Genomic DNA, 25,278 nt, shown 5'->3' with positions numbered 1-25,278 from the left:
ACTATGGTTTATTAATGGGTTAAGGTAAAGAGCTTGCTAAAGTGTAATGTGTGGCTGTGCAAACATATTTGGAAACTCATAGTTCACTGTTGGATGTCAGATGTTTTACCTGCCTACCCACCTAATTGAGAATCATATCAAAGAACCAGAAAGCCATTGTAATGAATGAGAGAGACAGTGACCTCCAAAAGACATAACTGAATTAGAACTGGTGAACTTGATATGAGTAGATTCACAGTGTCATTTTAAAAATAACACAGTTTAATTCTTTTTCCTGCCCTTGGAAATGTATTGCACTAAAAGCATAGGAAAGATTGGCAAGTGAATTTTAACTTGTTGATTTTCAAAATTTTTTTTTCTACAAGTGTTACAAGATTAGATTTATTGAAGGATATTTGTTATATAAAAATATTTTGGTTCTGAATGCACGCAAAGCAGGCTTTCTGGAATCTAAGAGGTGTTTTTAATAGTGTTGAGGAACAGAAAGTGATAGGGGAAGAGAAAGGGGAAGAAGGTTTTTTTCCCAAGAGGTAAATGAAAAATCATTCTCTTATCTTTCTTGTTAAAGAACAGAAAAGATAAGTTGAAGACATAATTGTTTATGATATATGAAAGACATAATTTCCCACAGATTTTTGTTTCTCAAAATAATTTCTTATAGCCTAAATAATTGTGTATATTATTCCAGAATTCTGTTAGTCTTTAGACTGGACGTTTATGGTAGTCACGTTTTGACAAATATTTCAGGATCATTTATGTAGATATTCTTTCTACGTTAATCTATAATATCAAGTGACAGAACCAACTTCTGGCCTGTCAGCCTTTGTGTGAGATGTTAATTTCATCCTCTGTTACAACAGAATAGAACTGAGTCTTGTGTCTGTTTCTTAAATCCATGTCATAATCATTTGTCATAAATGATAAAGTGTTCAAATATAGAAATTCCTTCTGAAAAAATAAGATAAATTTCCAGTGAATTTGTTACGTTTCTATAAAGAGGAAAGATTTGGTATAATTTTATGCCTAAGCAGGAGCTGCTTATTTACTGGTGAAGAATATGCAGTCAAAATCATATATTTGGCAGTCCATGTCCTCAGCCTCTCTGTAAGTATATAGTGTGAAACAAAGCAGATTTAGGGAAAACCCTGAGCTTCCCTGCCTACAGTCCCTTGAATTTTTTTCTCACCTTTGAGGTCAGGGCATATGTTCATCTCCCCTTTTCCAAAATGCAAAAGATTTCTTTTATTTTGCCTAAGATTCTGATGATTCCCTGTTTATTTTCTTTCATTGATGTGGATATAACTTTAGTTGGATTTCCCAGGAATAAGTTTTGCATATAAAACTGTAAAATCAGAAGAGCTGATGCACATCAAAGTTGCATTCTTGGTTTAAAGTTAACCACTCAAATAAATGGAAAACAGCAACAAAGTTTATATAAACAATAGAAACATCTCTGATACATATTTTTGAATCAGCTGTCATTCTTTTAATAGTATTTATCTTGACCATTTGGATCTTGGCATAGTGATTAGATTTAATAGAGCTGTTAAGAACTGCTCTTTCTTTCAAGTTTTGCTGGAAAAAATTACACTGGTTAAAAAAACCAGTTGCTAAAATGGGCTGTATAGGGGGGTTGTACATTGTTATTTTGCATGATCTTAAATTCTGACACTTGTAACAGTGATGGTCAGGAACAAAAGTAGCAGTGATTTTTAAAACACAAATCTGCAATGTCTTCCAAATGTGAAGATTTCAATAGACTAACACACCAAGAGAGCAGAAGGACCTGACAGAAAATAGTCATTTTCTGAATGTGTAGAATTTAACAGTCCCTAAATGGTTCAGGCTGGATGAAAGAGAAACTGAAAAATGACCTTTATCTTTGTCACCACTGCAAATCTTGCTGTTCCACTGTTCCAGTGATGCATAGAGGTGGAAATAAAGGAGATGAGTACAATAGACTTTTCCATAGACTGAGTTTTCCAGGTCATTTAATTCTCTCTAGTGTGTTCAGAATCTTTCCAACAGAGCTAATGATAACAGATTGCCACATTATCCTACTCATGGTGACCTGTTTGGGTACCTGCCAGAAATTCTACTTGCTCAAAACTGTGGGTGAAAAAGAGTGTTTACTGAATTCACTTCTAATGGTTATTATAATTTATTCAGGGAAAAAAAAATTGTATTATTGAGTACTCCATGTGTTAAATAATGACTCAATTATTTTGAAAATTGATACTTTAGGTTGCTGCTCTGCTGCAACTGATTTTGAATTTTCCTTACTGACTCTGGCCTTCTGCCAGTTCATGTTCCATGGGGACAGTTCTCCCTATCAAACAAGGCTGTTTTCTTGACATATAGCCAGGTAAAGCTACAGGAACTCTCTCCTTACCAAAAAACAAATGGCTGTGGCTCTAAAAGGGACAAATGTAGCATTTTTAGTGAGATTTTTTTCTTTTTGTGATTACTTTTGGGCTGCACAAGCTTCCAGAGTGCTAAGGAAAAATCTTACTACCAGTGAATATCATGGTGTTCAGACTCTTGATCATTTATTAATTTAATTAATAAATATGATTTCTTTGAGCATAAAATTGATGATTCTAAATTGTATCCTGATTGTTTGAATTTCTATCTTTCACGTAATTTTTTGAGAACAAATAAACTTTAAATTACATACACTATGTGAATTTTACCATGAAAAAAGGAGTTTGTGTTTAAATATTATAAAAGAAATTTTGACTCCTTGAACATGTATTGTTTCACCAATCAAATTGGAGAAAAATTATTTTTAAAAGAGATTCTGTCTGGGAATCCTGCTTTTGAGATAACTTGCTCTTGCATGTTACCTACTTATCTTTGAGGAACTAAAGGGATCTATTTATTCCCACCAATTCCTAATCTAGTGTGTTCAAAAAGGATTTTTGAGATTACATCTAATACTTTGGGTTGGGGTTTTTAAAGTACATTTAAGTTCCTGTAGAAATCATACTTTTTCCATATAAATGCAAAGATCATGTTAGGAGTAATACTAAAGTTTACTTACTATATTCCAGTGGCTTAGTTAGGCTTTCCATGTAGAGCTATTGGTTCTCTAACTTAGGGCCATTCAAGCCTGCATTGGGCATATAAATTGCCCGAATAGCTTTCCCTTGATTATAGAATTAAAAACACTAGAGGTAGAAAATGCCATCAAATCTATTTCAGACATAATTATTCTCATCAGAAAAGGTTTCCTTTGGTTTCATACATTAAGGGCTCGAATTTCAATCTTACAGAAAATGTTTTGCCTGCTGGATGCAAAGTATAGCAGTTTAGCACCTGCTTTGCTAGCAGCTGAATCATCTCACATGAGTAACAACTTTCTTTTCAAGGTGGATAGAGCAATACAGACAGGAGAACCATAGGTAGCAGTGTTGATAGGAACGCACTAATTTAAAAATAGGATTTAAGAGGTTTATATGACTGATATCTTGTTGGAAACAAGCATGCCCGTGTTCTGAGGAAATTAATGTTTTTATGGCCTGAAATGAGTAGTGATTCTTCCCTTTCCTACTTAGAAATAGAAAGAACTAAAATAGAAATAACTAGAATATTCAAGGCTTTTGATCTTGAACCCATTTGCTTTGTCTTCAATTTTATGTTCTGACAGTTTGCTTTATTTTAATTTTGTAATGAAAGATTATATTTTGCCTTTCTGTAAATTTACAAAGGTTAAAGCACTTCAAAATTAAGACTTTATGTTAATATATTTTTTTAAAAAGTCTTTCGAGTAATGTCTGAAGTCCTATTAGACTATAGTTCTGAATTATTCAGCTATTAGTACAGTTTTCATTAATACTGAGCACATAATTTGATGGATTAAATTGTGATATATATGTTTACAGCTTACTCCAGGCTAATGAGAATCTAAAATGCAACATATAATAGTGGTTCACTGACTTCTGTTGACACACAATAGGGAAAATAGAAATACTAGTCTAGCAAATTGCATGTATGCAGGTTTCAGATCTCCTATAAATCTGTCTCCATACAAGAAACCTTTTATGCATCCCAATGTGATCCAAAGAAGAAAAACATTTATCCTAAGATAGTTAGGCTCAGTCTGGCATTACAGTGAAGCCTTACCAATGACAAATCACTGCAAAAGATGTGGTTGAGTTCTCTCCTTGTGACCCTGTGGCTTATCTACAGATCATATATTTAATGCTTAATTGGTTGATGCAGTAGAAAACATTCTGGTTTTGGTTTGTTTAATTCCATTCTGGTTTAGGGCTAAACTGATATACTAGATTTAAGGGAAATTTCAAGGCAGTAAGACTTCTACTTTCCAAGGGGTCTTGCTATCAGACTGGCTTTGCAATCAGAGTAAGCTACAAAGCATGCCTAAATTTTTCAAGCAGGTGAATTCTTGTGCTGATACAGCATCAGAAATCCTGGTGAGAACAGGAGTGAACTACACACAGAGCCACTCCACTGAGGGTGCCACCTCCCACTGCTGAAGGATGAACTAATACAAAAATACAAAATACAAAATTAAGTGTGCTAGGGCCTCAGCCCCACTTTTGGTCGGATCTGGGGAGGCACCATATTTTTCATGAAAGCAGTAATGAGTCAAGCCTGTCGAGCCATTAAAGTCCAAGTAGCCTTCAATGTTTGTTAAAAACAGCTCTAAAATTTCCATCAAGACCAAAATATGTATACTTTCCACATAGTGAATATGTGAGTCCAGTCTCAAACCTGGCTGAGACTGTGCCCATTGCTCTGCTGTCTCCTACCAGCCAGGCTGAAATTAGCTACAAGGTAGCCACTCATTCGCATTGGGAATGGATACAGATTCTACACAGACACACACCCTTTCCTAAGAAATGAGGAGGAGAAAGCCTTGTATTTTTAGCCACACACACTTTGTGAGTAGTGAATGCTCAAAATGTTCAAAGTCAGAAGCACTGAAGCACTTTGAAGAGAGCTCATTGACCATGCCTTTCCAGATATGACATAATTATCACCATTTCAGGTGGAATTAATGTAATTGGATGGTAGATGTAGCAATCCCTGAGCTAGTGGTAATTTTTGGAAGATTTCCATATTTTTCCTTAATTTTTTTCAGTACAGAAAACTCAGAAAACTGATGATTCGAAATTGATAATGAAAAACCATTGAGAGAGCTAAGGTCTTGTGTCAAATTTTCATTATGCAGTTTATACAGACACAATGTTTCAGAGCAACTTCATATGCCATTCATGTTTCTCATTTTGTATTACACTCATTTAAATTTCAAGTTTTCACAAGTATTTGCAAAGCATATGTTTATTAATGTTGTTTTATCTTCTTAGACTTGCAAAGACCCCAAATAAAGTGCCATAAAAATGCTTATACCATGCTGCCTTACAAGGAGAGAGGGAGAAAGGGGCTGTCAACAGATCTTGATCTTGTCTCAGTGTTGAAACCTGAATTCAAATTCATAGCTCAAGTGTTGCAGAGACATGTAGAGAACAGCTCTTAGCAAATGAGATATATTTCCATCATTTGGAATGCTTTTAAAAGTAGTAGAAAATCCACAGCCTCACACAAAAATTGAAGCTGTACATTCTATAACAGAGACTCTGATAATAAGCATTAAACATCCCTAATATGCAGCACAACTCCTTTAGTAGCAGTTTTGTGAGGAAAAATAATTACTTCTGCTTTGACAGGATGAGAAAAACCAAATATCGGTACTATATATTGTCATTATACTAATTATTGTTATTTGTTTATTAGAGCAGGAGTACTTTTCCTGTTTAAAGTCCTCAGAATTAAAGCTATTTTTATCCTTTTTTTCACATATGCAGTGGGGTTTCTAAACAGGATTTCTAATTAATTCTTTCAAATTCATATGAACATTATTATTGTCTTAATCTAATATTTGATACTGATAGAAATGAGCTGCAAACTATTTAATGACATTCTGCAGGTACTGTCTTATCAAGTTTTTCATTGCCACCTGACACAAACAATTTTAGAAGTCAACAGTCTCATTAGTTAATATTAATGAATTTGGCAGACTCACATAATTGGCTTTTACCTTGGTTTTCATGTCTTTTAATGGGATTCCACAGGGAGAGTATAGACTTTGTATTTATTGGTTGTGCAACTTTAAAATAACTTCTTGTAACTGATGTCTGCCTGGATTTTCTCACATGAAATAAACTAGGTAACTCCCAAATCTGGTAAACTGAAATAGCTCCGTATAAAATGCAATTCATACAATTGTATTGTTTAGGTAGAAAAAGGGCCTTGGACAGTCTCCAGTCTAATCTTCTGCTCATGGCCAGTCAGCTCTAAGGAAGTCAGGCCAGACTGCTGAGTTCTTCATCCAGCTGGGTCAGACCAAGATGCTTAGGTCTTCATTCAGTCGGGTCTTGAAATCATCCAAGGATGGGAAGTGAACAACCTCTCTCAGCTTGTGCGACTGCATCTCTGTCCTTATGGTGAAAAACTTCTCCTTATATTCAGATGAACCTCTCTTATTTAAATTTATACTTCTTGTTTCTCATCTTTCCAGCTTGCATTGTTTTGCAGAGTCTGGCCATGTTTTCTCAATGACTTCCCCATAGCACTGGGGTCTGCTGGTAGTTCCCTCCAAGGCCAATTCTGTTCCAAAGTAAACAAGCCCAGCTCCTTCAGATTCTTGTCAAAGAGCAATTTCTTCAGCCCCACCATCTCTGTGACCTCCTTGTATTCTCTTCAGTTGGTCACTGTCTTTCTTTTACAGAGTGGCCCGGAACTGGATGCAGTATTCTAGATATGAAGGTTCTTGGAAAAGCGGGAAATTAAGCAGCCTTTATCTTCATAAGACAATATTTAGAAACATGATTGCATTGGTATTATTTTTTTTGAGCTGAGACCAACTTTAATTTACAGGAGCATGAATCAGACTCTTGCTGATGTACCAAAAGCAGAATTTGATCTTCAGACATTTGCATCCAAAGGGATGATTTTTTTTTCTTGAAAGAGGATATTATGTAATATCCTCTTAAAATTCCTGAAATCAGAAACATGAGAGCAAGATAAAAGTTAAGGTAAGAACAACATTGGTATAATTTATTTCCGTAGGAGAATTCTCTGGTTGCATTTTTTGGTGATGTTTCCATAGCTACAGTTTTGTGTAAATATTGCATTCTCTATCAGAATGAAAGAGAAAAAAGAAGAAGCTTTTAACTGATGCAAAAGAAATTCCTGTTTACTTGCTTTAAAATTAGTCTTAACTGTCCCAGTTTGTGCTCCAAAATGAAATAGCTCAATGAGACTGTTCCATTACGCTGGTTGACACCAGGTTCTCATGCACGCCTTTGCTTTCCCAGGAAACCAAACTGAGAATGTGATGACCATCAAAGCAGCAGCTTTCAAGGCAGGGAACATACTGAAGAACTCCTTAAGAAATTGATACAAATTACAAAGCTTCTATCAGCGATTTGGCAAAAGGAAGACATAGCTTTACATATCATTCCCAAGCTTATTATCCTTTATTTTCCTTTTACACCTTCTGGTTTCGTCCCTTGTCTCTTATGAGACACAGTTCTTAGTAAATAATCATTTTTTGTTGTTGTTGTTTTTGCACAACTTTCCCCATTAGTTCATGGCTTTATCTCTTGCTTGCTCATTGCATGTGGTTGGAGTGTTTTCTCGTGGTTTGAGATTCCAAAATGGATAGACGTGGGCTGCTAACTGTGTTCCTTCTAGAGGCAAGAATGAAAAGGTGGTATGTTCAGAAGAAAAATGTGTATCATCCTAATGCAAATATCTCAGAAGGGAAAATATTTATAGGGTGATTCTCTCAGTTTTATTTCTAGCCAGAAAGGGAGAAGAGTGGTTCTATATGAGACACAAGAGTTACAGTCAATAGATCTTGTGAATAAGTGACTGCACTATTTTTATTGGCTTTTTTAAAGGAACTTTAAAAGCTTAAACTGTCTCTTTTATGTTAAAAGCATAGTATGTAGTCTTTGTGATTTAAAGTTGAAAGTCATATTACAATATTTTAAATGAAAGTTGTAGTTCGTCACTTATTGTAGAACAAAAGAGGGAAAATGTAGCTTCTTTAGTGCTTCTTTTCTTTTACTTCAAGCTCCTTTCAATTAAATCAAAAATGAAAGAGGGCCACAGCTTTCTTAAAATATCATTAGGTATTCTGGGGCTTAGGTTCTTGATACACAAAAATTAAAATTAAATTTTAATCCTATTACCTCAAGCGTATTGTAATTGAATATCCATTTAAATATCATCCCAGTTCAGATGCTACATTTAGAGATTTGTTTATCTGTAAATGGCAAGTAAAATTTTAAGCCTACATTTATTTAAGAAAAAACAAGTAAATTAGCTATTACTAAAAATAGTCTGCCATAACTATGTAATAAAGAAGTCACATCTATGTGGATGAAAAAAAAAACTCTTTGACCAGAAAATCTCAACATTACTGGTGAAAGAAATAACTAATTTATTTACAAAACAATAAAATATGGAAGGAAACATGTCTATTAATGAATAGCCTGGATGGAAATGTTACCTGATAGGCTGAATATGTGTGGATTTCAGGGAAAAGCTTCTGTGATTGCATGCAATAAAGGAAGTGGTGCTCCTGAATATTGTAAAACAAGGCTTTTGATATTCTGTTCCCATTTTTGCCAGACTTTGAAAGCCTCTCCTTCAAGAAAAGTCTTCCCTGAATGGAAAATGAAAATAAACATCAGCATAACTTTTTCATACAGTAAGCAAATAAAAGTGATATGTTAACTTATTTAAAGTGCAAGGAATTTTTTACAGAATTTATAATTGAATTGTTTATGAAGACTAGGCAGTATAAAAACAAATTTAGGCAAATGACTATTTCTACCAAGTAAAACGTAACACCTAAATTTTGTAACAGTAATCCTAGTTAGTGTTTCAGATGTTTTATGCAGCAAAATTCCACTTCCAAAATTTGATATTGAAAATACTTCAATCCAAATTAGTTTAAACTGAAATCCTTGGTTTTCAGAAACACTAAGAAGTCAAGACATCCTAAGAACAGGTAGAAGGGAAGCAGAAAGGCACTGGCAAGTGGCAGCCATTCCCTAGCAAAACTCACTTCAAACAGAGAAATCTTTGTTTATCTTTCCATAGTAAATGTGAGGTAAATACTTGTTTTATTTTTTCAAACAGAAAGAATTTTTTTTAATTTTAAAATTTAGGAAAAGGCAACGGAATATCACAGTTTCTGTAGGCAGACTGGATGCATCTTCAGTTACATGATTGGCTGGACTCTGAAGCATAGGAAAATACATTATTTTCATCCAAATTCCCTTGCCTACTTCCCTATAGAGATAATAGCCTATACTGGAGGATTTGCTAGGGATATAAATGTGGTGGATAAAGCTCTTTCTTCTTTAGGTAGATCTTCAGTTTTTGCTGGTAGTTATTCTGGAGTTTCAGCAAAGGTGACATTGGCTATGCAAACTTCTGCAAACGGTCTGTGAGCTCACATTCAGGGCTACTCTCTGAGCATTTCTATTGTATCTGCAGTACTTTGATGTATCCATACTGGTCATCGAGAATTCATATGTATTTCTATACAAGTTCATTTAAAAAATCAATTACTGCTCTCCTTTTCTTTTAATATGTCACTTTTTTTGTAATTAATGTGTACTTAAAGAGATGTGTTCAGTTTCCAAGATATACTGATCCGTAGATCTTTTTTAACTACTTTTATTATGCAAATCTTCAAGCAGAGCTTTCTCCTATGGAGAGATAGGAGATATCCATAGATTAGTAAAAATATAATTGCCTCATTGCCTTCCTGAGTTCAAAATTGGAAAGTAAGTGGATATGTGGGGTAGAGAAACAGTGCTATTTATTTGGTTCAGTTTGCCCCTCACTGAACATTGCCATTTTTACAGGAATTATTTATTTCACAAATGTGATGAAAACTAATTAATAGTATTTATTAAGGTAAATGCAACAAGTCATAAAAAAATGAAATGGATTTTGGCTCATTAAAAATATCCTTTACTCTGTAAATCATGCACTAATGAAAATTAGATAACTTTGAAAGGAGATGGGAAAGGAACTCCATTTGATGAGGACAAGAATCCCTGTACAGAAACTATGGAAGTACAAAAGCTATTATCTTAATTTAGGGACTCAGGAACATTTCCTGCTGGGTTCAAGTCCCAGCCAGCATATACAGTTGCGTGAAAATCTGTTTGCTATGTCCCATGAGCAATACTGCTTGCAGGAAACATATAGCTACTGCTGAGAAGGAACTCAAGAGACTGCAAGTAATATAGTAAAGTAGCAGTATGTTTTTCCCATTATAGTGTAGCTATAAACCATAGGCTTCAAATTTCTCTGTTTCTCTTTCAGTTGGTAAATCAACTGATCTAACTCTTCCATTTCAATGACCCATCTAATAAAAATACTTATGAAGAATCTTAAACATTTACAGGCTAATTATATCATTATTTGTAGAAACAGAATCTTTGATCCAAATTGTTATAATAGGAGGAAAGGTGGAACAGGCAATTTAGCTGAAAATCTGAATTGCTAGTTTGCTTGCTATAAAAGACCTTGAAAGTAGAAAGTCAATAAAACCACCAACTTAAAACCTAGTTCAAATTCCACTGTAGTTAATAGCAAAGCTTTCAGTAGTGCCAAGGGTTGCCTATGTCCATGACATTTCTACAAAGTTGAAGAGCAGCATACAGTCTGTCTGAGAAGTAGAGTCTTATAAAAATTCTAGATGTGTATTCTTTTCAAAGACAAAATGTCTATTGCTACTACAGGGAATTTGGACTGAGCACATTAGCTTTCAGTAAAAAAGTAAAAATTACTTCAAAGTTAATTTGAACTGAGTAGCAATATGGATTAAAGAAAAGCTAGAAAATGTGAGATTGCATGGAAATAGAAGGTACAGAATATTCCTTCTTGTGTTTCTGTAGAAAATATATTACCAAAAAAACCCCAACCAAACCCAAACCTCACCAACCAACCAAACAATCCAAAAAACCAAGCACAACAAATGAGCAAGATAAACTTTTTAAAACTCTAGAGTGACTAATGAGTTTGCTAGTTCTTGGGGAATTTTCATGGCATGCCTTGAAGCAAATTAAACACATTTGTGCTCAAATATATATATTAAAAAAGTAATAAACAATTCGATGTGCTGAGTCCTACTGTAATATGCAACTCTACATGGAGTCTGCAGAGAGGCATCACAAACAGAATCCTTATATACCTTTGCACCAGCAGCAGTCCCAAGAACAGTGGTATGGGGCACTCCAGGCCACCCTTGGGTCCATCCTCCAGTCCACATTTGCTGTGAAACATGGCTCCTAAGTGCCCTCATCCCAGGATGGCTACAGGATAATGCTGAGGCTGTTCCTTATCTCAGCACTCAGAAATGCTTCACTCCCTTGCAAAGCAGGCTTCTGTCTCAGGCATCCCTGTTTTCAAACAGCTTAACTCCTTCTTGTAGTTGAGCCTTCTTGCCCTCCATGAGAGCTCATTCATCAGTCAGAAATTACCACTGTAATTGGAATTTTCCCTTCATAGCTAAAATCCATTTTAGGATCTGAGAGTGGAGTAAGAAAGGAAGGGTGGCAGAAAACCCTCAGACAAGGATCTAATTAAAGCAATATCAGTCGATAAATGAACATTCATTATCTGTAGACAAATGCAAGAAAGCTCACAGAATGACTGGGAACATCATGTTAATTGAAAAGCAAGTGACTCACTATAAATTGTGAAAATAAACTGTAAAACTATACACAGTGGTGCTAGTCAAATAATCTACCGAAGTAATGAACAAATAGAAGTCATAGCCACATATTGCAAACTTTTAACTCACTAGAATGATCAGGGAGCCAGAGCACAAAAGATAAATAGGAATAGGACAAACAAATAGGGTAATTTCTTAAAATTTCATATATATATATTAGAAGGGGATTGTGCGAGAATTATATTTTATTGTCAGGAACTAAAACTTGAACTGCCACTTCTGCCTTTATTTTTCCTATCAAATATATATTTAAACAATAGAAGAGTAAGAGATTTTTGAATATTTTTTATTGCTTATTTTTATTTTTTTATTTTGTAAAAGAAAAATGAGCATATACCATTATCCTACTGAGTTTATACCAAGTCATCAGCATTATTAAAACTCCCATATGTAGATCATAATTTGTACAAGAAGCTTGTTTTTCAACACAGCAAAAGAGTAATAATTCAGCTGAGGATGAAGAATTGCTTCATTTTAAACCCAAATGTTTGTCTTTAATATTTTTGTTCTTGTATGAAATCTACCAGCATACATTCTTTTTTGTCTGTATAGATTTTCCTGATAAACACAAATTAAATTATTATAATTCTTAAGACTTCTGTATAAGTAACTATAAAATTACCCTATTTTAAAACATGGTAATTGTCATACATAAGTAATCAGTCATGCTGCTAAATTTAAAATTAATTTGGTTTATATAGAAGAAATGTGTGTTTTTCTTGCATAGTGCATTCATTATCCATAACAAATTAGTGCCCACATAAATTCAGTCTTCCAGACAAATGAATGTTCAGCTACAAGAAAATCTGGAATTTGCACATTAAAATAAATGCAACTGTACCTATCTTACAAATGAAATTACCAGATCCATATGCAGTAGTGTCTATTTAGCTGATAACATATACATTTTACATGGTATAAAAATACACTTTTCACAAAAAATGAGTTTGCATATTTCAAATCCAGTGGTTGAAGGTTAGAAATGCATGCATGAATTAGAGAGCATGATTTATTTATTGTTAACTTTCCTTATAAAAACTTGCCATTTTTGAAACAGCCAGTCCAAGATACTAATTTTTTAAAAGAAAGTCTTGAAAAAGAAGTCGTTCTTCTTCCATACACTTCACTGCATGCCTAAGGCATTTGGCTTTGAGCCTCATCACTGAGTCTCTGTTTATAATGAATAAAAAGAAATAGCAGAAGTTAATTCAGTTCAACCAACATCTAAATCATCCTCAGGGTATCTGTCAATAAAAGGAACCTGGAATTCCTAGTTGGGATGAGTTGGCCAAATATTGCACATTAAACTTCATTTGGCAACACTACAGCATCATGTTGTAGAAGTCATCTTGCTAAGGTTTTGCAAAATGGGGTACTGCAGAGAATGTATAACAGCATTCCATGTTGTAACTCTGTCAAACTTAATAAATATAACTTGGGGTTTGTGTGAAATAATATTATTTAGAGTATGTGCTCTTTGTATTATGCATTTAACCCTTATCGTGTAAATATTTTAATGTGATGTACTGAAGAAATTGCATCCTTATACCTAACAAAGCAGAGCTTCACTTTTCTCATTATAACAACATTTTCTCATCACTTGGATTTTCTTCAAAGAGCTGTTATTCCAACCTGACGTAACTCAATAATAAACTGCTGAAATTTGAGTCCTGTTTAACTGTTAAAGCCTTCACCTACTATACCTGTATCGTCAAGGCTGTAGTCAGCTTCTGACCCTGCCATACTATATATCTACCAATACACTTATATTTGTCACTTCTATTGCATTATTCTGATTTTAACAACCTTTAGCCTCTTTCAATTGTCACTATTGAAAACTTCTGTTTAACGTTGGGTTATAGAATGTTCTCCCTTTTCCAACTCCTGAACATTCCTTCTCTGCTATATGTTTAGAACTTGTTCAAAGACACATTTTTTGAGCATGAAGTCAATAACAATGTTGGACATAAAAACTGCTCAGCTCATGGTGGTTTATATCAAATCTGATTCCAAGTTGTTTATTGAATTATTAATGACTTCTAATTAACCAACAATCAATGGACCATATATTCAAAATCAATATCCACAATACAGAAGATAAACCACAATGCTGGATATGCATAAAAGTGTAAGAAACCTTTTCAAATTCTTGAACAACTTTTTTATAACTAATTCCTGGAAGTGGGAATTTAACACACTGAGACAGCTGCCTGCGTTCTTTGGCTTTGCCCACACCCATATCAGCCCATCCACTGGTGAGGCAGCTTCCATGGGTGCACACACGAGGTGTGGGTCCTGTGTTGCAGTCTGTATCACCACTGCCCTGACTGCATCCCTGTGGCCACAATGTTGAGGACACTCAGCCAGCCCTAGACAGAGATTGCAATGGTGGCAGGGCAGTTCTGGAATTCTAAAACTGCCATGGTCTTTCAGTCCTTCCTTTCAAGCTCACCTCCTTGGTAAGTCCCTTTTTACAATTTAATCTAGCAGTTGCTGGCATCTTCCCCTCTAAGTCTGTCAACGTTTGGACAAACAGGCTCTTGGACTGTGCTGTTCAGTCCCATTGCCACTTTCCCAGCCACTGTTTACTCTGGTAGGTGGAACACACGAGCACCCGAACACAGAGCAATCCCACTTGCCTGGTATTCTCTTCTGCTGCTTCTGTACTATTTTAATTGGTAAAAATTAACCTTCTATCAGTGATTTGGCAAAAGGAAGACATAGCTTTACGCATCACTCCCAAGCTTATTATCCTTTATTTTCCTTTTACACCTTCTGGTTTTGTCCCTTTTGTCTCCTATGAGACAGAGTTCTTAGTACATAATCATTTTTTGTTAGGGTCTAAAATTGGTAGGGAGAGAAGAGCCTAAAAAGGCAGTGAGCTGAAGGGTGTAGGCAGTTTTTCTGGAAGGCTCTGAATCTGCTGGAATTGGGGTAATCACAACATTGTAGACGAGAAAGAAGAAGCTGTGCATATTGATTTGGGTGGTACAGTCATTAGGGTCTAGCAGGAGGAGTTTAAAAGTCTGGTTTGTAAATATTTTGACTTAAAGTCTGTCTTAAGCATCTATGTGACTAGGTTCACTGGTTTAAGATCAAAGTAAAGTGATGGGGATAAAGTTGCTTACATAGGATAGAGAATTCATTAGAGTCTATTTACCTTGTGATAACCAATTTGCATTTGTTTATCTTTCCTCTAATTTCTGTGTTCTTTATGCAATTCAGCTAGAGTGATTACCAATATGTGAATAAATGGAAGATTTACTGCGTTTTGCAAAACAAATCATTACTTTAAGTCATTGTGTTAATCAAATATATTTACTCTGGAATGGAACTGTTATTTAATGTCATTTGAGATGTGAGAAAGCATTTATTTATTTTTTGTTTCTTTGTCAGCAATTTTTTTTTCCTGTCAAATACTGAAACATGCCATACATTGTAAATGTAATTGGATTTATCTCAAGAATAGAGTAATAAATATTTACCCAGTGATTATTATTATTATTATTATTGTTATTAGTCCTGAGTTCAGTTTAGTGCATTTTTTCTTTAATAAATGTGAATAGTTTGTTTGAAAAGAAATGTATAGATTTGAATCCAACAAGAAATTAAATAGAGCTACTGACATACATTTTAAAATTTAAATCCTTATGTTTTCAAAGGAAGATTTCAATTTATTTTTAAAAAAACCTAACAGAAAGCAACAAAACAACAGACAACAGTCAATCCAAACCAAATGACTGCACTTAATTTAAACCCAATGTTTGTACACATCTATACATTTTTCAGTTTCTGAAATTTATTGTTTTTTAAAAATTCTTTAGCAATTACAGACTTACAGCACCTTTAAAACACTGCAGACTATTTTAAAATTACTGTACATAACTAATATCAACATCCTTATGTCTAAAAGTTCCTTTTAAAAATGAATAAAATATTAATTAAGTTAATCTAATTCTGTTTTGAACTGCAAATTAAAATTGTAATACTTTAATGTCACTAAGAGCAAGTAGTGTGTCCAGATTTTTCTATATTAGTAGAGTTATGTAAGAGCTTTTAATTTGACAGCTTTTGAAAAAGCAAATGCTTACACACTTTACTTAGTTTTAACAGTCTTTTCCCTTTAGGAAATTTAGAGTATACTTGGACTCGTGGAAAGTATCTTCATTTCATCCCTAGTGATACGTTTCTCATCCACCAGCACCCTCAAGTCCTTCATAGGGTTGCTCTCTCATCAATTCTCCTTTCCACTTCCACTCAATCATAGAGCTAATTTAACTTGTTTTATTTAGCTAATGTTTCTTTTTTTTTGTCTAGCATTCTAATTTTAGACAAACACACCACTGTTGCTTCACTCTTCTACACCTCAAAATCCACTCAGAATTTGGAAGTTGCCCAATAGGGAAGACAAATTTAGATCAGTAACAAATTTATGGTTGGATGTAATGCAGTTGTGCCTCCTTTAGAACCCTAACATTAGGGGCAAAATTTGAGATTTTGACAGGCTATATGAATGCCTTATCTATTAAAAAAGGAACTAACTCTCTTTACCATGGTTGCATTAGTTTAAGTAACCCTTAAAGAGTCTTGCTTCTGGCCAGAAATTGCTAAAGATGTGGCTGTTTTCTTCTCATGTAACACGCAAAAGTTCCTAGCTTCAGAGCTTTAGCACTATGAAAAGTTTGATAAGTGTCATGCATTTAAGTTACACTCATTGCTGTTTTAGTGCAAAAACTAAAATATATGCCTGAGTTCATGAAAGCTTATTCTTGGGAATGATTCCTGAAGACTCTTTCTGTTGTACCTTTCTCTTCCTAAAGTAGTCCATACCCTTATTTCACTCCTAGAATAACATGTTCCTTGATTTATAATTCACCTTAGAAGAGTTTAAAAGATAGAACTTACCAGGTGTCAGTTTATAGAGGTGGAAAAGGGAATTCACTGTCTTACATTAGTTCTGGTTGACAGGTTTCCTTTTCCTGTATTACTGTCTGTGCTGAACAGCTTTGTAACCCCACAACAAGAGTTTGTCTACCCTGGAATTCATGACCACTATTGATTATCCTAGGTGAGAAATAAAATTACTCTTTATGTCTTGGCATTTGTCACCACAGCTGAGTTAGAGACACAATAGGTATTTCTTCTGGAAACATTATTTTTAACAAAACTAATTAAAAAATCATGATACTTTCATTTAAGTTCTAGTACCTAGTGCCTTTGGGGCATTTGTTAGAAGTTTAAATTGAAAGAAGCCTATTTGATATAGCTTTCCAATTGGTTAGCATTGGGAAAATAGTTGTTCTTGGAATAGCTTAAGATTTTAATAATGTAATAACTGTGGGTTTTTTAAATGAAACGTCTTGTAACTCAGTTGAATTGCTTGTTTTCAAAGATTAGAAAAATCAATGCAAAGCATTTACACTCATAAACCAGAATCATTGTCGTGAGATAATAAAACTGTATTTTTACTCTGAAGTTATTTTCACTGCTGTTTCCACCATTCATGGTTACTGAATGTTGTTTGTTCATAACTGTTGTCAGCACAGGTTTTTCTTTTATATATTCATCAGATATATGTCATATGGGTAGACTGATCAGTGTTTGCGAAATATTTTTTCTAGTACTAGGAGCCTCCCTGGACTGATTTAGCTCTCTGATTTTTACCAAGTTCTGGTCATCCAGGTCAGCAGTGAGAAGATTGAGAAGTCCTAGGGCAATCAAAATAATTTCATGGCGCTGGGATGAGTGGTAGAAGAGACAGGAGAGCAGGTGATGTTTTCTTCAATCACTACAATAGGAAGGAAGAATATGAAGGAGGAGAACCCATGGGATCAACACTTAAGACAGGTCCATCAGTGGAATTTTGACTTTTTGAATCATGGGGATGTTTACATGGCAGCAGGCCTGCTGGTGATATAGGACTCTCCTATTTAAAAGGAAAAAAAGGACTGTAGCCCATGAGTTTGCAGGGATGATTGAGAGGGCTTTAAACTACATTTGAAGGGGAAAGGAGACAAGATCAGGCTGTCTAGAGATGAGCCACGAGCAACAGGTCAGTGTTGGGAGTGAAATCACCAGCTGAGCAGAAGTTCATCTACACACAGTGGGTAATAGTAAAGAGAAGGAGCTGGAAGCCACTGTAGGAAAGTGTCTGACACAGTCACCATCACACAAACATGGGGGAATGACTCCTGTGCCTGGAGTGCTGCTATGGATGGCTACAAGCTCTTCAGACTGGACAGATGAGCAAGGAGAGGCAGCGGGGTGGCTCTGTGCACCAGGCTGTGGATGTTGTCTACCTGGGCTTCAGTAAAGCCTTTGATATTGTTTCCCACAGCATTCTCCTGGAAAAACTGGCAGACCATGGCTTGGACAAGTCCACTCTTCACTGGGTTCAAAACTGGCTGGATGGCTGGCTGCAGAGAATGATGGTGAAGGGTTCTACACCCAGTTAGTGGCAGGTCAGCAGTGGGGCTCTCCACTGTACTGCTGCCAGTTGTGTTTAATCTTTATCAATGACCTGGATAAGAGGATTGAGTTCCTCTCAAACAGTTCCCAGCTGACAATAAACTGAGTGGTAATGTTGATCTGCTCAACCACTCTATAGGTGACTGTTCAGCAAGGACACACACCTACAATGCAGAACGTCAACTCTTTCTTTGCCTAAGGAAAGGTCTGTGGAAGGAATGTAATAAAACTGCAGAATACTAATTTAAAAACACACAAACAAAACACAACCCCTGTATTACATGAAGTTGTCCCCAATATACAAGTTGGCTGTAGCGTCCAAGCTGTTGTTCCATAGCACATAAGTGCCATGTATGTTATGTTCTATTAAATAGTGAGTCTGATATTCATCTGGTAAGTGAGGTTTATATGATAAGTCAGATATTTCAGAGTATTTATGTATATATATGCATTATTAAAAAACCCCAAGTATTTTTGTACAATAAAACGGCCCTTGTTCAGTGCTATTTCCAAAAACATTATCATTCATGTAACAGATTCAATATATTTTGTGCATTTTAGTTTGATTTTCTTGTTGGTCCAGTAATATTTAGAAAGAGTTTGGAATCACAGGGATTAAAAATGAGATTCTTCAATAGACGTTTGATTTTTTCCCACTTGTTTTTTCCTTTCAGGGTTATGCCTTCATAGCCTTTGGAACAAGTTTTCCCAAGGAAAGGGACCCATAAGGATCATTGAGCCTAAGCTCAAGTCCTTCAGGGATTCTCTTACTGCCATACATAGAATTTTCATCAAAATTATATATTAATTGTTGTGATGTACAGGAAATTTCACTGTTCAGTGAAAAAAAAAAAACAAACAAAACGACAAAAAAACCCACAAAGCTCTACAATCTATTAGAAATCATTCTTAACCTTAGGTTTTGATGCAATTGAGAAAAAAAAAAAAACAACTAAAAACCAAACAAATGTAAACTAGAATCAAGATAGAAACTTTAATATTACTACCTTGATGAAAAGCTCCTTTCAGCCCTTTTTATTAAATTCCATTTAAAAAATGACTGATGCTTTTGATTTTTGAAAGCAAAGTATTTTGTACACATGTGCATACTCTGGAATAAAGTGTTTGTATCTCATGCCCTCCTTGAGAAAAGTCTCTAACATTAAAGATGACCATCTCCTGGGGAGTTTCCAATTGGACACAAGAAGAACATTTTTTTAAAAATAAGAACTGTAAGAGGTTCCTAGGGAACTGATGGATTCCCTAACACTGGAGAATTTTGAGATACAGCTGGACAGAGTGCCAGGGCAGTATGATTTTTCCAAGAAAGGTTGAACCAGATGATCCTTGAGGTTGGTTCCAACAGGTATTCCATGACTCTAGGATTCTATGAAAATATTATAAACCATAGGTCATTTAAACATGCTCCATATTTGTGCTGAGTTCATTCATAAGTTGAAGATTGGACAATAACTTCGTAGCTGGATTTCTTAATTACCAGGTCTTGAAATTGCCAAGAATGCTTAGTGGACAATTATGTCAAGAGTGAGAAAATTCTTGTTGCTGTAGTTATCTTGACAGCTGTAAATAATTCCTAATAAGATGTAAAATAAATCTCTAGCTTTGACTCATACAAGTATTTTCTATTACTTTCAGAAAATTAATAAGAGACTTTATGTTAAGTAAAACTAATCAGGGGGATTTATTTATCTCTTTTTCTGATTTATGCTAATATGGCTTCATCATTAGTCTGAATTAGACTCTCTAATGCTGTTTTGGCCAGGATTAGAATTTCTCTGAGGCTTTACATTCTCACATGGTTGCCACTTCCATTCTGGTATTTCCCCACTGGTAGTTTTAGCCTGGATGTTAACACTAATTGGAGAACACTAAATAGTTCATTTTAATCTTTAATAAGTTTACATCTATTCAAATTAATTCTTGGACTGTGAAATCTCTGTTGTCATTGCAGTTTAATGTCTTGGCATCTCAGAATAGGAATATGCAATGAAGCTTTCTCCATTGTTTTAGATGATTCAGCAGCTATTAATATCAGAAAGTATAATGCAGTTTCCTTGACTTTAAACACAATTAACGTTCATAATTTTAAATTCCCTTTATCAGTGTATATCAGTGCTGACACTGACTGATTTTGGCAAAGACTGAGAGGAGACAAAGTCCAATGTAGTTTTGCAAATGTCAGTGTATGACATCACCACAGGGAGTTGGTGCCTTTCCGTAATGACAGAACGAAGGCTGTAATTAGAAATGAATGACAAGGTGCTTTTCATCTTTGACGAGAAAAGATTTTTGTGTCAAAATATCTCAGTGCATGAACAATTTTTCTACAAGCATTTCTTGTTCTGCACATATTTTGCATAATAATGAAGGGGGGAGCAAAGAGGGGAAAAATTGTTTAGTGTTGTTGCTAAGTGCCAAAATAGCAGATGTTCTGCATTTGCGGATAACAAATGTTTGAATGCTATCATATTGTGATATTGACAGATACCATTCCTTAGGAGGCAATATATTCAATACTTGAAAGAAAATTTAAAATAAATCAAAGGTATTGAGGTTTTTAAGGCCTTATGCAGAAAGCATTTTAAAATTTACTTGACACAAGTAAAACATCAAGTTCAAAAATGTGTTTTAAGGATTTAATCCCATGATACGTAACAATTTAGGAAGATAAGTGACTTATGTGTTCCTGTTCTTTTAAATAGCCTGACCTTCCTGGTCAGTCAGTGGAAGTGGTATCAGATGTGATCAGAATTTATAATGTTTGATAATTCACCCTGTAAATGGATTTATAGTGCTTAAATTAAAATTAGTATCTAAAGAAACGGCTTTTTTTTTTTTGCATTATTCTGAGTTAAATATGATCTTTGAAGCAGTATAGAAACGCTGCAGAATGGTGTATGATGCTTTCTGAGAAGTTTATAAGTTCCAGTGTGGTATGATCTGAAATTATGACATGTAGGAAAGTAAGCTTAACTTTGCTAGATTATGAATTCCTTAAATGTATATTAAGTCCTGCAGATTTGCAAGACAACTTGATTGGTTTCCCAAAGCTTAGAAAACTCTTTCAATCTTCTTAGCAAATATATCTGTTGAAAATTATATAACATACAGGTTAAAACTTGAGCTTTCAGGGTTGTAGCTTATTTCTCCTGATATTTACTTAAAATTTGCAATTAGATGAATGCACAGACAATATATACCTTTACTAATCTTGTCCTCTCTACTTCAATTCTTCACAAAACCTAAAAATATTAAAAAAAAATTCCAGTTCAAGGTATAATCTCTGTGCAATTAAATTTTTTCTTTGTATTGAGAAGTATCCAAATTTAGGACTCAAATTGACTCTTAAAATAACAAAAAAAAAAAAAAAACCCAACCCTATGGGCAAATTAAGTGCTTCTTACAAATATTTAGGTCTTTTTAGAGAGAAAGACTGAGTTGAATATGTGTGCAAATAAATATATAATTTACTACAAGCAAGAAAAAATAATTGGTTCCTCCATATGTCTTGAAGCTTTAGTGTGCTGCCACTGTGAATTTTGACATTGTCTTGAATGAAAACATATGAATTTGCCATGTGAAAACATTTTCCAGATGATCGTCACCTAACTTCTCTTTTTGTATCGACTGCACTGTTTTTGCTTTTTCTCTGAAATGGTTAAAATTTCAGAAAAATGCATGGAAGATAATGGAACTGCATTGACATATAGGTGATGCAAGTGCAGTTTGAAATTAGGGTATCACCTTTCTGAACAGATAAAATGTAGTTTTAATTTATTTGATAATTCTTTCACTGTTGGAATTTAAATAGACAGTCTTCAATTTGTGTTTATAAAGAATAAGTAGGTTAATGCAATGAGTTTAGAATTCTAAGACACATTTCAAAATTTTATATTACCTTGGTACAAAGATGGAGTTCATAGTTATGATCTATTGTGTAAAATCCAAATTATCATTTAAGAATCCCACAAATAACTTTAAATTCTGTGCTAAGCTGAAAAGAATAAATGAAATTTATTGCCATTGTTTGAAAAATATTTGAACTGGTTTTGGCTGCGTAAACAATATCTGCCTGGAAGCTGCAGGGAGGTTGTAGATCAGCTGTTATCACCATTCTGCCCACTTTAACAGATGGTGGGAATGACCAAGTTACAGATAGAGAATGGTGAGAAAAGAAGAGAGAGAAAATCAAGGGGAGGTCACTCCATAGCATTGAGTCTTTCTGTCCCTGTTGCCAGATGGAGAAGGATACCTGCTCTGTACATTCACCTTTCTTCTCCATTATAATGCTTGCCAAAACCTTTACAGAGCTCATTGTCACTAACTCATCCTCCCTCCCTCTACTGCATTTGTAGGTGTTTTTGGAAGTGCTAAAAGTCACAGGCTGTTTGAGGATCATGAAATTATTTATTCTTTCCTTCTGGGACCAAACTGTCAGAGGACCGGAGGAATTTTTTGCCATTTTTTCCTCTATCTTAGACCATCAAATAGTCAAAATTAATTTGAGAAGAAGTCGAACAATGGATGTTAATGTTCAGGAGTGTAAGGAAATTTTTAGGTCATTTAAAGTTAGTGTTGCCCTTTCTATGAATAGACAAAGATAAATAAGCGTATCTTATAGCTTATAGAACAAACATCCTGCAGCCCTTGCGTTAGATGTGCCAGGAAAAAATTGATAAGTTGTGGATTACCTTTTCAAATCAGTCTGATGTCTGTTCTATTGCCTATTCTAAACAAAACTGGAGATTTCTCTTTGTACGTATTTGCATAGATCTGCTTTGCAAAAAATGGCACTGAAACAAGGTCTTTAACACCTCTAGAATTCTTGCTGGCTTTGTTGTAAAATTGGATGATTTATTTTGTATTAAGAGCACATATAAATTGAAAACAATTTTCATTTCCCCAGAAACAAAACACAGACATTTGAATTTCATATTAGTATCAATGAATGACTGTGCTTGCGCAAGATTAGAAATAGAAGGATTGTACTTTAATGCTTTTATCTTCATGTCTGAGCTACTAATTGGTACTGACAGGAAAATTTGGTACATTGATTTTCTAATTTCCAAGTTAAAACTTACAGATGTAGTCCCAAAGGCAAAAAGCGATGTCTATTGTAGATAGTGCCACACTGGTAAACAACACTCCAGAAGACTGACTCAACTCAGACTACAAGGATGATAACTCAGGAGATCAGCATGGCAGAGAAAGAACCTCTGGGTCCAATTGAAATACAAGATGGAAAAGTTTATGATGTGGAAGCAGGGATGTGCATGCTGGGAGGAACATAACAAAACTGCCTGAAAGTGTAGGGTTGGATCAGGAAAGCTGTGGCAGAGTTGGAAATAAATTGAGAGAAGTGAGGAATTAGAAGAAGACAATCTGAAGTTGCATCAGTCAGAAAAGAAAAAGAAAATAAATTGTACTGCCTCAACAAATAAAACAGGATATCTGGTGAAAAGTGATATGGAGAAGATTGAGGTACTCCACTTTTTTTTCTTTAGCAATCTCTTGTTCTTCCCCACTCTTCTGAGTTCCTGAATCTAAAGGCAGGGAATGGAGAATCTCCCCTCTTGACCTGCTTGTCACACTTCATTTGAATGAATGGGCTTTCTGGGCTGCAAGCATACATTGTTGTCTCATGTCCAATTTTGTATCCACCAGTATCCCCAAGTTCATCTCCAGAGTCCTGCCATCAATTAATTCATCACCCAATTCATATTGATCCTGCGGACTGCCCCAGTCAAGATGCAGGACCTTGCATACAGCCTTGTTGGACTCCATGGAGTTCATGTGCATCCACTTCTGAAGCCTGCCAAGGTCTCTCTGGATGCCACCCCTTCCCTGAAGCTTGTCAACTGCACCACCCAGCTTCATGTCACTTGAAAACCTGCTGAGGGTGCACTCAGTCCCAAGGCCCATGTCATTAATACAGATATGGAACAACACCACTGCCAGTATGGGAAGTGGAAGGTGTGTCTGTCCACAGCAGGGGCATTGGACTAGATGACCTTTAAAAGTCCCTTCAGCGCAAACAATCCTACAATTCTATGTTTCTGTTAATTTTTTATCAAGTTCTTGAACAGTCAATATTACATCTATGGAGAAAAATTCCTACTGTGAGGGACATATGCTTAGCACTAAATGCATGGTAACTATGTATCATAAATAGAAAACAACAAATTAAATTGCTTCTATCTCTAGGCAGAATGGTTGGCTGCAGTCATTTCTACATGATGCTGAAAGAGATCCATTACACATTTTTTGTGGCTTTTCTGTTTGTTTGTTTTTAATTATTATTATTTATTTTCAATATTTGTGGGGTCTTATTTGACCTACCTGTTCCATACCTGTCCTATCTAATCCTGTCAGTTCTAGCAGTTCCTAGCAAGCAAATCTTTAGCAAAAAAAAAAAAAAAAATCATAAGAGTTTGACTCTGGAGTCTTCATTCAGAGTATTTTTCCTCTTCCAGGCTGTCAGCAAATCCTTACAATGATTTTCTGAGATGATGCTGTAGTATCCTTACTTTACTACAGAACTTGGTCACCAGTGTTAGGCAGCGTGTACAAAAGTGCTGACCAGTTTTTATGTGCTATGTAAGAAGCTAAGAATACAACTATTTTTTTCCAGTTTTCTTAACACTTTCCCAGAAGTTTAACTTAAAGCAAAGTTTCCAATAATTTCAATTTTGACTATCAACACTTTGGAGCACTGCAAATTGAACTTTAACCATTTGGAACACATAATTCTGTATTTTTCCAGTACACAGTACCTAAATGAGATAGAGATCTTGCGGGGAAAACTACGTGATCATGTAAATAAGAACTGTCTCTGAAAAGCTATATATGCCAGGGTAATTTTAGGTTACATATTTTCTGGTACATTGTACCTTTTCTTTCATTTTTTTACACCCTACCATACTCATGATGCATTTTTGTTTGATTAGATGTAGGCAGGGTCTGACATAGGGTAGAGGGTGCTGTCATTATTTGGA

General features: G+C 34.9%; 1 protein-coding gene across 6 annotated transcripts in view; it reads left to right on the top strand.

Annotated features, from left to right (window-relative positions):
* The window catches only part of CNTN5 (contactin 5), a 609,082-nt gene that overhangs the window by 186,346 nt on the left and 397,458 nt on the right, over positions 1-25,278 (top strand). The gene's annotated exons all lie outside the window — the stretch shown is intronic.

This window comes from Agelaius tricolor, unplaced genomic scaffold (assembly GCF_023055355.1).
Source record: "Agelaius tricolor isolate 1412-34295 unplaced genomic scaffold, bAgeTri1.0.p SCAF_9, whole genome shotgun sequence".
NCBI lineage: Eukaryota > Metazoa > Chordata > Aves > Passeriformes > Icteridae > Agelaius > Agelaius tricolor.
The sequence above is the reverse complement of the archived record's forward strand: the minus strand, read 5'-3'. Positions and strand labels throughout refer to the sequence as shown.